Source organism: Mustelus asterias, chromosome 6 (assembly GCF_964213995.1).
Source record: "Mustelus asterias chromosome 6, sMusAst1.hap1.1, whole genome shotgun sequence".
In the NCBI taxonomy this organism is placed as follows: Eukaryota; Metazoa; Chordata; class Chondrichthyes; order Carcharhiniformes; family Triakidae; genus Mustelus; species Mustelus asterias.
Genome location: NC_135806.1, coordinates 29,827,186 through 29,841,036, shown reverse-complemented (window position 1 = coordinate 29,841,036; position 13,851 = coordinate 29,827,186). Strand labels below are relative to the sequence as shown.

At 47.4% G+C, this 13,851-nt stretch overlaps 1 non-coding gene across 1 annotated transcript; it reads left to right on the top strand.

Moving 5' to 3' along the window:
- The first annotated feature begins 8,120 nt into the window (after positions 1 to 8,120).
- Positions 8,121 to 8,319, top strand: LOC144495421 (U2 spliceosomal RNA). The gene has a single exon (XR_013498266.1). It is a non-coding gene; the product is annotated as a U2 spliceosomal RNA (small nuclear RNA).
- The last annotated feature ends 5,532 nt before the right edge of the window (positions 8,320 to 13,851 follow it).

Here is a 13,851-nt window from a genome sequence, read left to right as displayed (position 1 = left end):
GCACGTTGCTTGGGTTTTCTTAGGTACCAGGATGATTGTCATTTTCTTGAAGCAGATAGGGACCTCACATTGTTGGAAAGAGAGGTTGAAGATGTCTGTGAACACCTCCGCCAGCTGATCCGCGCACGATCTGAGTGCACGTCCGGGTACCCCTTCTGGGCCAGTTGCTTTCTGTGGGTTGACCTTCAAGAAAGCTGCTCTGACATCTGCAATGGTGACCCTACATACAGGTTCATCCAGGGCCTCCAGATGGAGGGTATGCTCTCGCTGACCTCGTGCTCAAAACGGGCATAGAATGCATTGAAGTCATCGGAGAGGGGTGCGTTGGAGCCAGCGATTTTACATGTCTTCATTTTGTAGCCTGTTACGTCTTACAGACCTTGCCATGGTCGGCGGGGGTCGGTGTGGCTCGCCTGGGGCTCTAGCTTGGTCCGGTACTGCCTTTTGGCATCTTTGATGGATCTCCTTAGATCGTATCTGACTTTCTTGTATAGGTCAGGGTCGCCTGACTTGAACGCCTCAGACATGGACTTCAGCAAGCAGTGGATATCCCTGTTCATCCATGAACAGGGATATCCATGGGGAACACATGGATTTGCTTCTTTGGCACACAGTCTTTTACACACTTACTAATGAAGTCAGTTACTGTAGTGACGTATTCGTTCAGGCTGGTCGCAGAGTTTTTAAATACTGACCAGTCCACTGACTCCAAGCAGCCCTAGGAGATAATCCAATTCCTCAGACCAACATTGCACGACTTTCTTTGATGGATTCTCCTGCTTCAGTTTTTGCTTGTAAGCCGGGAGCAGGAGCACAGCCTTGTGGTCTGATTTGCCAAAGTGTGGGTGGGAGATAGAGAGGTAGGCATTTTCGATATTTGTGTAGCAGTGGTAGAACATAGAACATAGAACAGTACAGCACAGAACAGGCCACAACGATGTTGTGCCGAGCTTTGTCTGAAACCCAGATCAAGCTATTTCCTCCCTATCATCCTGAAGTACTCCATGTGCCCATCCAATAGCTTCTTAAATGTTCCTAAAGTTTCTGACTCCACTATCCCTGCAGGCAGTCCATTCCACACCCCAACCACTCTCTGAGTAAAAAACCTACCTCGGACATCCTTCCTATATCTCCCACCATGAACCCTATAGTTATGCCCCCTAGTTACCACTCCATTCACCTGAGGAAATAGTCTTTGAACGTTCACTCTATCCCCCTCATCATCTTATAAACCTCTATCAAGTCTCCTCTCAACCTCCTCCTCCAAAGAGAAACCTCTATCAAGTCTCCTCTCAACCTCCTCCTCCAAAGAGAAAAGCCCAAGTTCCCTCAACCTTTCCTCATAAGATCTACCCTCCAAACCAGGCAGCATCCTGGTAAATCTCCTCTGCACTCTTTCCAGTGTCTCCACATCCTTCTTATAGTGAGGTGACCAGAACTGCACACAATATTCCAAATGTGGTCTCACCAAGATCCTGTACAGTTGCAGCATAACCCCACGGCTCTTAAACTCAAACCCCCTGTTAATGAACGCTAACACACTATAGGCCTTCTTCACGGCTCTATCCACTCCAACCTTCAGAGATTTATGGACATGAACCCCAAGATCTCTCTGTTCCTCCACATTCTTCAGAACCCTACCTTTGACCCTGTAATCCACATTTAAATTTGTCCAACCAAAATTAATCACCTCACATTTGTCAGGGTTAAACTCCATTTGCCATTTTTCAGCCCAGCTCTGCATGCTATCTATATCTCTTTGCAGCCTACAACAACCCTCCACCTCATCTACTACTCCACCAATCTTGGCGTCATCAGCAAATTTACTGATCCACCCTTCAGCCCCCTCCTCCATGTCATTTATAAAAATGACAAATAGCAGAGGACCAAGCACTGATCCCTGTGGCATTCCGCTGGTAAACGGTTTCCAGTCCGAAAATTTTCCATCCACCACCACCCTCTGTCTTCTGTTAGATAGCCAGTTACCTATCCAATCGGCCAAACTTCCCTCTATCCCACACATCCTTACTTTCTTCATAAGCCGACCATGGGGGACTTTATCAAATGGTCTAGGATGTTTGGGCCTCTGGTGGAGCAGGAACGTGTTGGTGGTAACTTGGTAATATGCTCCTGAGCTTGGCCTGATTGAAGTCCCTTGTCACGATGAACAAGGCCTCGGGATGTTTCACCTCAAGGCTATTCGTAGTGGTGTATATTTTGTCCAGCGCGATCTTCACGTCCACATGAGGTGGGATGTAAACTGCCATCAGGATAACGGAGGTGAACTCCCATGTAAGGTAGTAGGGGTGGCATTTTAGCGTCAGGTCTCGGGAGCAGAAAGTTGCCAGTGTTGCTATATCTAGGCACCACGAGGTGTTGAATAGGAAGCCGACCCCACTTCTCCTAGCCTTGCCTGAGGCCGCTGTATGGTCCCTTCAATGGATTGAGAAGCCCTCTGGTTGTAGGGCACTGTCCAGTGAAGCAGGGGTGAGCCACGTCTCCATGAAACAGAGTACACAGTCGTCATCAGTCATCACTCACCTCAATAACTCATGTGAATTCATTAAACTGCTTGCTAAACAGCACCCAAGTTCTTGAAGCAACACTCTTGCAGTGACCTCAATGGCTACATTTTCCCATTGCCTCCTGAGTATGTGTCCAGAAAGTCTTTTGTTCTTCCTGAAGAAACAGGGGCCATGATTCTCCCAAAAGCGCTGAATTGGCGGGAAAACTGTTCTAGATCCCGACTGTTTTGTCAGTTCAACTCCTCACCTGAATCACCCCACTCAGTGCACTGCAGAGGTCCCTATCGTGAATCTCATTAAAAACCCGGAGGGGCATGGCCTATTCGCGCGGAGTCTGACAGTGGCCCCGATCTGTCAGATTCCTCGTTTGCTGGGCAGCTCGATCGCTGGCCAGCCCGGGGCCACTATAGTGCTGCCCTTCCAGCACCCCCCAATCGCGGCTCCCACAACAATTCCCGGGCCAGCTCTAACCCCTCCCCCCCCCCACCCCGGAGCGCCCTGATATCCAGCCCACCACCACCCCTCCCCCCCCCCCAACACCCCCAGCAGTGGCGATTCCCCCACCCCCTCACCTTGGCAGTCCCCCCCCCCACCGCTGACCCCCCCTGGGGTCAGACCCCCCCGGGAGGCAGGCCTCCCCCCAGCCCGCCCCAATCGCTGCCCTCCCTCCATTCCAGACCAATCCCAATGCAGAGTGGCAGTGGGACATCCCATCCCCACTAGTTGCCCCTAGGCCCTGCCCACAGTAGGCCCCGCCCGATGCCCTGTGGGCAGTGCCAAGGTGCCCCCTGGGCATGGGCACTTTGCCCCTTGGGCAGTACCGGGGGCACAGGCTTGCACTGCCAGGGTGCCCATACCCAGGGGGTACCACCTCCTCGCCGCCTGACCCCCTGGGGAACCCCAATTGCCCCCCTTTCATTCCGGCAGGGTCTCCCGCTAGTTTCCCATACGTCGGGAGCTGCTCTAAACCCTGGCGGAATGAAGTACTCCTGGTGAGTTGGGAGATTCAATCGGAACCGGTAAGTTCCCGGTAATTACATTCAAAACACATTTAAAACATATTTTTTAAAAATTCAAATTACTTACCTGCCTTCCCACCGGTTTCCAGCATGATCTGGCCTGCGGCTGTTTGCCGGCTCTGGGAGATGCGCATGCATTCCTGGTGTATGCGCAAATCCCGGAACAAGGCCGGTGACACGCATCTCCCACCCTGACCCGCCAAAAAAGCTGCGGGTCAGGATGGGAGAATCATGGCCAGGGTGTCTCTCGTCTTTCCACCAAGATTTCCACTATGTCGGAAAATTTTGAAGCTCACTCTCCCGTATTCTCAGGCATTGCTTAAAATATCACAGCCTGGATTGCCTTTTATCAAAACTCACGCTAAATCATGGAGGCACAGTGCAGTGAGGAGCAGGCTCTTTAATTAGTGCAATCTACCCACAATTCCAGGCCTATAGCTGATGTGTGCAGGCAATGAATAATGTGGCTCGCACTGGCTACGTGCAGAAATCATGGCCAGAATTTTACATTTTCCCCCACCCCCAGTGGGTTCTGAGGCAGGATGGGGAGCATAAAATTGCAAGGATGGGATTGCCTCTGGCGTACACGTACCAACAGATTCAAGAACAGCTTCTTCCCTGCTGCCATCACACTTTTGAATGGTCCTATCACACATGAAGCTGATCTTTTTCTTCACCCTATTGGTAACTGCAATACTATATTCTGCATCCTATCCTTTCCTTCTCCCCTATGTATTTTATGAGTTGTATGTTTTGCCTGTATAGCGCACAAGAAACAATACTTTTCACTGAATTTCAATACGTGTGACAATAATAAATCAAATCAAATCCCACCGAACTTGTTGGGGCGGACAGGGCATCAGATAGGAAGCCCTAATTAAGACCCTTAAGTGGCCACTTAAGGGGCTTCTTCACACCCAGCCTCAATCCTTAGGTTGATGGGTGGATGATGGAATGGGGGGAGATCTCAAAATTGAACAAAGTTTGTTCTCGGGTGGGAGACGGTGGAGTGGGGGAGGGCAGTGCCTCCTTTAAAAGCCCCTTCTAACTGGGAGGGTCCTCCCTCTGAGGCAAAACTGATTGACCAACAGTTTCCAGGGAGAGATTTCCTTCAGTAGGAAGTCCCACCTTCTGTTAATTAATGCTCATTAGAGCATGAAATGCCATCGGGCCTGCTGAAGTCAATAATTCTGGGCAGTGTAAAAGAACATACAGCTCCAATTTAACATACTGCTAACATTGCTATGAATGGGTGCCAGTTTAATTGCATACAACTATCTCCCTGCCCATTTTCAGGAGCGGTGTTCACCAATATTTGGTCACCATCACTTTACAGTGCAAATGCAAGACTTCTGTAAAAGGACCAAACATATTCAGTGTCAGCTGCCATGCTTCCTATTTTAAAAGAGAAACTATTTTATTTCAAAAGTACTTCACTGTAACGTACTTGGAGACAGCTTGAGATCATGAAAGGCATTATATAAATGCAAGTCTTTCATTTTGGTCTAAGCTTCAATTGATCTCACTTCAAAATACTTTTTTTTTGGGTTAATAGTACAAGTATTGTGGGATTGCATGAAGTTTAAAGTCCCCACAACTTCAAGAAAATATCTGTCCTTGCTTTTTTGCAAAATATTCCCTCCAAAGTGCTCCATCTTGATATCCTTGTTGTGTAGTAATGTTGCCATTGTTCATAAATCACATTTCCCAAACACTAGGAATAAAATGTCCTTAATTTATTGTCAAACACTCTTGTCTCTGGTCAAATTCTCCATCTTATTAGCCCATTGTAATCCAACATAAAACATGTAAAACCTTGGGAGTGAAATCAACACTGAACTGATTAAAACATGAGGCAAAACAGCTTGAAATTTAAATTGTTTTTTCAGCATGAAAGATTCTATCGGGGATTAGTACCTGCTCATTAACCAATCAAATCTGTAGGCTTTTGCTCTGTACTAATTTACTGTAAAATGATATCTGAATGTCTGGGGATCAAGAATTCTATCATTTAGAAACATAGACACAAACATATCTGACAGTGCATTTAAACCATTCACTATCGCTTCTCACCGTCGAGTCCCTTCAGAAGGGGAAAACTCCCGGAAGCGACGGCCTACCAGCTCAGTTTTACTCGGCGTTGTGGGACTTGACGGGCCCGGACCTCCTGGAAGTATACGAGAGTATGCTTCTGGAAGGCAGCATGTCAGAATCCATGAGGAAAGGCATCATTACCCTCATCTACAAGCAGAAGGGGGAAAGGGAAGAAATTCAAAATTGGCAACCCATTTCACTATTGAACGTGGACTATAAAATTCTGGCCAACGTCATCGCCAACCGGGTCAAGTCTGCTCTGGGGTCAGTGATCCATCCTGATCAAACCTGTGCTGTACCAGGCAGGAAGATCTCTGATAGCCTCGCGCTACTCAGGGATACATTCGCCTACGTGCAGGACAGGCGGGTGGATACCTGCCTCATCAGCCTAGACCAGAAGGCGTTTGACAGAATATCGCACAGCTACATGATGGATGTGCTCTCCAAAATGGGCTTTGGGGAGGGAATCCGCAATTGGATCCAACTGCTCTACACAGACATCAGTAGTGCAGTTTCAATCAATGGGTGGGAATCAGACATGTTTCAGATCAGGTCTGGAGTCAGGCAGGGCTGCCCTCTCTCCTCCGTCCTTTTTGTGTGTTGCATTGAACCCTTTGCCGAGGCCCTCAGAAGCGACCCAGGCATCAAATGGGTTACAATCCCGGGCAGTGGAGGGACACAAGTCAAAGCCTCCCTGTACATCCAAAGATGTGCGGGTTAGGTTGATTGGACATGCTAAAATTGCCCCTTAGATGCGTAGATTAGAGGGATTAGCGGGTAAAATATGTAGGGATATGGGGGTAGGGCCTGGATGGGATTGTGGTTGGTGCAAACTCGATGGGCCGAATGGCCTCTTTCTGTACTGTAGGGTTTCTATGATTTCTATGATTTCTACATGGATGACGTGGCTGTTTTCTGCTCGGACCCCTCGTCTGTTCACAGGCTCCTTCAAGTCTGTGAGCAGTTCGAGCTGGCCTCGGTGGCCAAAGTCAACCAGGGTAAGAGCGAGACCATGTTCTTTGGGAATTGGCCTGACACATCCTTTGTCCCCTTCACCGTCAGGGTAGACTACCTCAAGGTGCTGGGGCTATGGTTTGGAGCGGCAGGGGCATGCGCCAAAAACTGGGAAGAGCGCATCGCCAAAGCCAGACAAAAATTGGGATTGTGGGAGCAACGCTCCCTCTCTATCACTGGGAAAAACCTTGTGATCCGATGCAAGGTACTGTCCGTGTTGTTGTATGTGGCGCAGGTGTGGCCTCTTCCCAAATCCTGCGCAACAGCAGTGACCCAGGCCATCTTCAAATTTATCTGGAGATCAAAGATGGATCGTGTCCGGAGGGAGGCGATGCACAAATCTCCAGAGAACGGAGGGAAAAACGTTCCCAACGCCGCCCTCATCCTGATGGCCACCTTTGTGTGCAGCTGCATCAAGCTGTGTGTAGATCCTCGGTACACTAACAACAAGTGCCACTATTTTTTGAGGTTCTACCTGTCCCAAGTGTTGCGGAGATTGGGTCTGGCCACATTGCCGTGGAATGCTCCAAGTAGTTGGACCGTACGTGGAGAAATTCTTCCGGAAACACACCTTTGACCACATGGCTATCAAGCAGTGGTCAGCACGTAATGTCCTTGAGGCCCTGAGAGAAAAGGAGATGGCGGACCCTGTCGGATGGTTCCCTGAGCAGACTGTCAGTGTCATCTGGCAGAATGTCTCATCACCAGAACTCACAAACAAGCATCATGATCTGGCTTGGCTGGTGGTGGAAAGGGCACTCCCCATCAAATCCTTTATGCACGCTCGAGGTCTCAACCTCACCGCACGCTGCCCTCGAAGCGGCTGCGGGGGTGATGAGACGGTCGCACACCTCCTTGTGGAATGTGCCTTTGCAAAGAAGATCTGGAGTGAGATGCAGTGGTATTTGTCGCGGTTCACCCTCGGTGACGCAGGACTCTGTACTCTACGGGCTGTTTCCGGGGACGCACACCGAGACAAATATCAACCGCTGCTGGAGGGTCATCAACTCGGTGAAGGACGCTCTTTGGTCCGCCCGAAACTTGCTGATCTTCCAGCTGAAAGAATTATCCTCGACCGAGTGTTGCAGACTGGCACATTTCAAGGTCCAGGACTACGTGCTCAGGGACGCACTCAAGCTTGGGGCAGCTGCCGCAAAGGCACAATGGGGAAAGGCCACCGTGTAAAGCGAGGCAGACCGAGGGCCCGGTAACTGCAGAATACCCTCGGCCTGCGTAACTGTGTGCCAACCTGAAAAATAACAGCACACAGTAAACTGATGTATGCACATAGTTTTAAGTAATGAAATGTAATGAATGTAATGTTTTGTAAATAAGCACTGTATTGTACTGCAAAAATGATTCTTTTTTTGCACTGTTTGTAACTTTTGGATCTGTTGTTTTGCAATGTTTTATTTGAGAGTTTCTTTTATGAATAAAGTATATTTTTGAAATAAAAAAGAAATTTGCTTTCGCTTCTCGGCCTTTTGGCTAAGATCAAGTGTAGTATCGACATGCTGTGCTTGGTTGAAGTCATGAGATTACATTTTAGCTTCATTTGAAGCAATTTTTAAAAGCGGCATCTCGGCCTTTTGGCTAAGATGCAAATAAGATCAAGCCTTGGAGGAGGAGCTATGCCTACTCCAATTAGCTTGGATCATGTAGATCAAGCCCAAGACAGGAGGTGAGAGCCCTGTCTTGTCAGCTTGGATCGGGAATGTCTCAACTTGTTGAGACTCTGAACTGGACTTGATTTGATTGAATTGGATTTTTTTTTTTAATTTGCTTTCTTGCCAACACCATTCCCAATTCCCCCTCCCTTCTCCACTTCAAAGCAAGAGTTTTTAATCTAAGTTTTCGTCAACCTGCATAGGAATTAAAATTCATCAATTCAAATAACTAAAGTCTCATTGGAAACCACAGAGCATGCTAACCGGAGATCACTGCCATAAATGATTGGTGCCAAAATTAATTATGAAACTAAGAGGTTTTTCACCTGCATCATCTTTCCTCCTGTCATGTCACCTACTTAATACTGAATTAATCTTCATCAAAGCTATACATATACAACCATCGGTGCATTATAAACTTCCATTACAGTTACATGAAGAATGGTGAGCTATTTTGTAAAAAGGAAGTACATGTACATGTAAGTGAAAGGGAGATGTAAAAATACTGATGGCTGTATGTGTATAACTTTGATAAAGACTAACTTGGTGTTAATTGGGGTCGCTACACCAAAATAATGGAGAACATGCAAGGGAGTGGGACTAATTTCAATGAGTTGGTGCAAGCACATCGGGCCAAATGGCTTCCTTCTGATACTTGACAATTCTATGATTCAATGAGGCATGCTGGGAAAATTCAAATATTTGCAAGTTCATTTGCTGATAGACAATATTTAAAAGGAATGCAAGTACGCTTTAGAAATCCTTGCATTATATGAACTGCAGTTGATGCGTGCTGATGAGTGTAATTTCAAATAATGCTTAATCCTGGTGAAGTTCCATTTGTTTAGAAAATGATTCTGTTTAAGGTCACAGATGGAATCTTGTGGATGCGTCAGAGGTCTCAACCGCTGGCTGATGAGCTGTTGGAAGCATCACGTTGCCAGGGATGGCCAATCGCATCTTATTCCACTCAGGCATTTCACAAAGCCAGTTTTGGGCCTTCTCCTGGGATTAAGGAATCTGAGGAGGAGGTCCTGCCTGCTAAGTACTGCCAGGTCAGGTGGGCATCTCTATTGAATGGTAGAGCCAAGAAGGAAATGGTGGACTGAAACCAGAAAATGCTGGAAAATCTTAACATCTGTGGAGAGAGAACAGAGCTAACATTTCGAGTTTAGATGACCCTTCATCAGAGCTGAAGACCACAGAAAATAGAGTGGAATTTATACCTCAAGGGTGAGGGTGGGAGGGGGATTGATAAAGATGTCATAGACAAAAAGTGAATGTTAATGGTGGTGATCATGCCAACAAAAGGTGCTGATAGCGACCCATTAAGAGATCAGAATGTGTAAATGGCAAAACAAAGATATGATGTGGAGATGCCGGTGTTGGACTGGAGTAAACACAGCAAGAAGTTTAACAACACCAGGTTAAAGTCCAACAGGTTTATTTGGTAGCAAATGCCACTAGCTTTCGGAGTGCTGCCCCTTCGTCAGGTGGAGTGGAGATCTGCTCACAAACAGGGCATACAGAGACACAAACTCAATTTACAGAATAATGATTGGAATGCAGTCTTTACAGATAATCAAGTCTTAAAGGTACAAACAATGAGAGTGGAGAGAGCATTAAGCACAGGTTAAAGAGATGTGTATTGTCTCCAAACAGGATAGCCAGTGGGATTCTGCAAGTCCAGGCAAGCTGTGGGGGTTACAGATAGTGTGACATGAACCCAAGATCCCGGTTGAGGCCGTCCTCATGTGTGCGGAACATGGCAATCAGTTTCTGCTCAGTGACTCTGCGCTGTCGTGTGTCGTGAAGGCCGCCTTGGAGAACGCTTACGCGAAAATCAGAGGCCGAATGCCCGTGACTGCTGAAGTGCTCTCCAACAGGAAAAGAACAGTCTTGCCTGGTGATTGTCGAGCAGTGTTCATTCATCCGTTGTCGTAGCGTCTGCATGGTTTCCCCAATGTACCATGCCTCGGGACATCCTTTCCTGCAGCGTATCAGGTAGACAACGTTGGCCGAGTTGCAAGAGTATGTACCGTGCACCTGTTGGATGGTGTTCTCACGTGAGATGATGGCATCCATGTCGATGATCCGGCACGTCTTGCAGAGGTTGCTGTGACAGGTTTGTGTGGTGTCGTGGTCATTGTTCTCCTGAAGGCTGGGTAGATTACTGCCGACAATGGTCTGTTTGAGGTTGTGTGGTTGTTTGAAGGCAAGAAGTGGGGGTGTGGGGATGGCCTTGGTGAGATGTTCATCTTCATCAATGACATGTTGAAGGCTCCGGAGGAGATGCCGTAGCTTCTCCGCTCCGGGGAAGTACTGGACGACGAAGGGTACTCTGTCCACCGTGTCCCGTGTTTGTCTTCTGAGGAGGTCGGTGCGGTTTTTCACTGTGGCACGTCGGAACTGTCGATCGATGAGTCGAGCGCTATATCCTGTTCTTATGAGGGCATCTTTCAGCGTCTGGAGGTGTCTGTTGTGATCCTCCTCATCCGAGCAGATCCTGTGTATACGGAGGGCTTGTCCGTAGGGGATGGCTTCTTTAACGTGTTTAGGGTGGAAGCTGGAGAAGTGGAGCATTGTGAGGTTATCTGTGGGCTTGTGGTATAGTGAGGGGCTGAAGTGACCGTCCTTAATGGAGACGCATGTGTCCAAGAATGCAACCGATTCCGGAGAGTAGTCCATGGCGAGTCTGACGGTGGGATGGAACTTTCACCTTCAACAACCAGTTCTTCATCCAGACACATGGGGACCAAATTCACACCTCAATATGCCAACATCTTCAAGCACAGGTTCGAACAAGACTTCTTCACCGCACAGGATCTTCAACCGATGCTATACACTACATACATCGATGACATTTTCTTCCTTTGGGCTCATGGTGAACAATCACTGAAACAACTATATGATGACATCAACAATTTCCATCCCACCATCAGACTCACCATGGACTACTCTCTGGAATCGGTTGCATTCTTGTCACTGGTCCCTACCCCAACCCTTATCACCTTCCCACCTTCACAGGACAGCACAGTGGTTAGTACTGCTGCTTCTCAGCACCAGGGATCTGGGTTCATAGGAACCCACAATGCAGGAGGCTATTCGGCCCATCGATTCTGCACCAACAACAATCCCACCAAGGCCCTATCCCCATAACCCCACATATTTACCCTGCTAATCCCACTAACCTATGCATTCCGGAACACTAAGGGATAATGTAGGATAGCCAATGCACCTAATCCACACAGCTTTGGACTGTGGGAGGAAACCGGAGCACCTAGAGGAAACCCACGCAGACACGGGGAGAATGTGCAGACTCCATACAGACAGTTACCCAACCCAGGAATTGAACCCAGGTCTCTGGAGCTGTGAGGCAGCAGTGCTAACCACTGTGCCACTATGCCATCCAATTGGTTCAATTCCCAGCTTGGGTCACTTTCTGTACCGAGTCTGCATGTTCTCCCCGTGTCTGCGTGGGCTTCCTCCGGGTGCCTCCCACAGTCTGATAGATGAGCTGGTTGGGTGCATTGGTCATGATAAGTTCTCTCTCAGTGTACCCAAACAGGTGCTGGAGTGTGGCGACTAGGGGATTTTTCACAGTAATTTCATTGCAGTCTACTTGTGACACTGATAAATAAACTTTGAGAAAAACAATGCTGAAATGTTGGATTCCTCGGTCAGGCACTGAATGTCTTGTCAGGACTCCATCCCCTCTCCCCCACTACTACAGCACCCCTGGGCCCCTCAACCCAGCGCCAATAGGATGAGGCAGTTAAATAGACATTAATTGTCCACATCAGACCTGTAATTGATGGGGCAGGAAGGCCATACATGAATCTTACTTCGACTGGCTAACCAGGCAGCAAGATGGCTAGGTCCCCATCCAGCACCCTCTTACCAAATTAAATGTCCCCAACTCCAAACTTGCCATGGGGGGAGACACATTTCAACATATGAAATAGAGCTGGGATGAACAGATTTGACCACTATGTATTCAGCATTCAGACAGCTAGCAGATGCATTTACCATTGTAGGATGACTCGAATATAATAAGGATGGATTTACTTTGTAAGATACTGTCCCAAAGGATGTTATTCCTGCCCAATTTGATTCTCAATTCACTCCTTTAAATAAACCCTTTTCAGCACTTGTTCCTTCTGAAAAATCACCTCCTGTTGAACAAGCTTCAAAGTAAGTCATTATAAAGAACTAATTCCATTTATAAAATACGTACATTTTGATTAAAATCTATTTTGTGAATCAAAATACCATGTAAGCCAATCCATTTCTTTTGAAGTGGCAAAAGTATGTTTAAATTAACAATCTTAAAATATGAAGATGAGGAACAAGGTCTGCAACATTATTCTTGAGCAATTAAAATGAAATAATGGCACAAAAAGGCTAAGCTAAACTATTTTTAGATTATACTGTTTTGGAATTAACCCAGTACAGTTTCCTGAAAAGTAACGAGATACATCTAATTAAGGAGGAAAGGGGCGATATTAGATGACCAATTAAAAATGATATATAGTCTTTTTATTATTATTTATTCAAGGGATGTGGGCCTCACTGGCTAGGCCAGCTTTTATTGTCCATACCTAATTGCCTTTGAGACAGAATACTATGTACTTCAATCCCATTTATGTTCTTACATGAGCCTTCAGCATAGAAACAGTTTACTGTGCCCAATCAGTTCCATGTGAGTTCCACATCAGTTCCTCCTGTTATCATTTGTTATTGAACACAGTATCTGTTTTTTCTTTTCTCCTTCATGTCCTTATCTAGCTACCCCTTAAATATTATCTTGCTCAACTACACTTTGTGGCAATGAGTTTCACATTCTGACTGCTCTTTGAGAGTGACCCTTGAAGAGCTGCAGACCAAGGATTGTGTATTGTTTCAGGAGCAGAAGCAGCAACACGATGCAGGAGAGGATGGGGCAGGAGATGTGGAGGTGGAACCTTTCCTTGCATGAGTGACTTGGGTAACCATGGATCATAGAATCATAGAAACCCTACAGTGCAGAAGGAGGCCATTCGGCCCATCGAGTCTGCACCGACCACAATCCCACCCAGGCCCTACCCCCACATATTTACCCACTAACCCCTCTAACCTACGCATCTCAGGACTCTAAGGGGCAATTTTTAACCTGGCCAATCAACCTAACCCGCACATCTTTGGACTGTGGGTGGAAACCGGAGCACCCGGAGGAAACCCACGCAGACACGAGGAGAATGTGCAAACTCCACACAGACAGTGACCCGAGCCGGGAATCGAACCCGGGACCCTGGAGCTGTGAAGCAGCAGGGCTAACCACTGTGCTACCGTGCCGCTACAGTCACACCCCAGGCCGGATCTGGCCAGGCCTGGGGTGTGACAGCAAGATCTTTCCAGGAAGCCATGATTGAGAGGGATCATTGAGAGGTCTGAGGCACTAACTGGTTATGAACATGGCTGGCACAGGAAAGACTCATCCTGCCTACGCAATATTACTGTCACAGTGAGTTGGACTACTGCCGACAGGCTCCA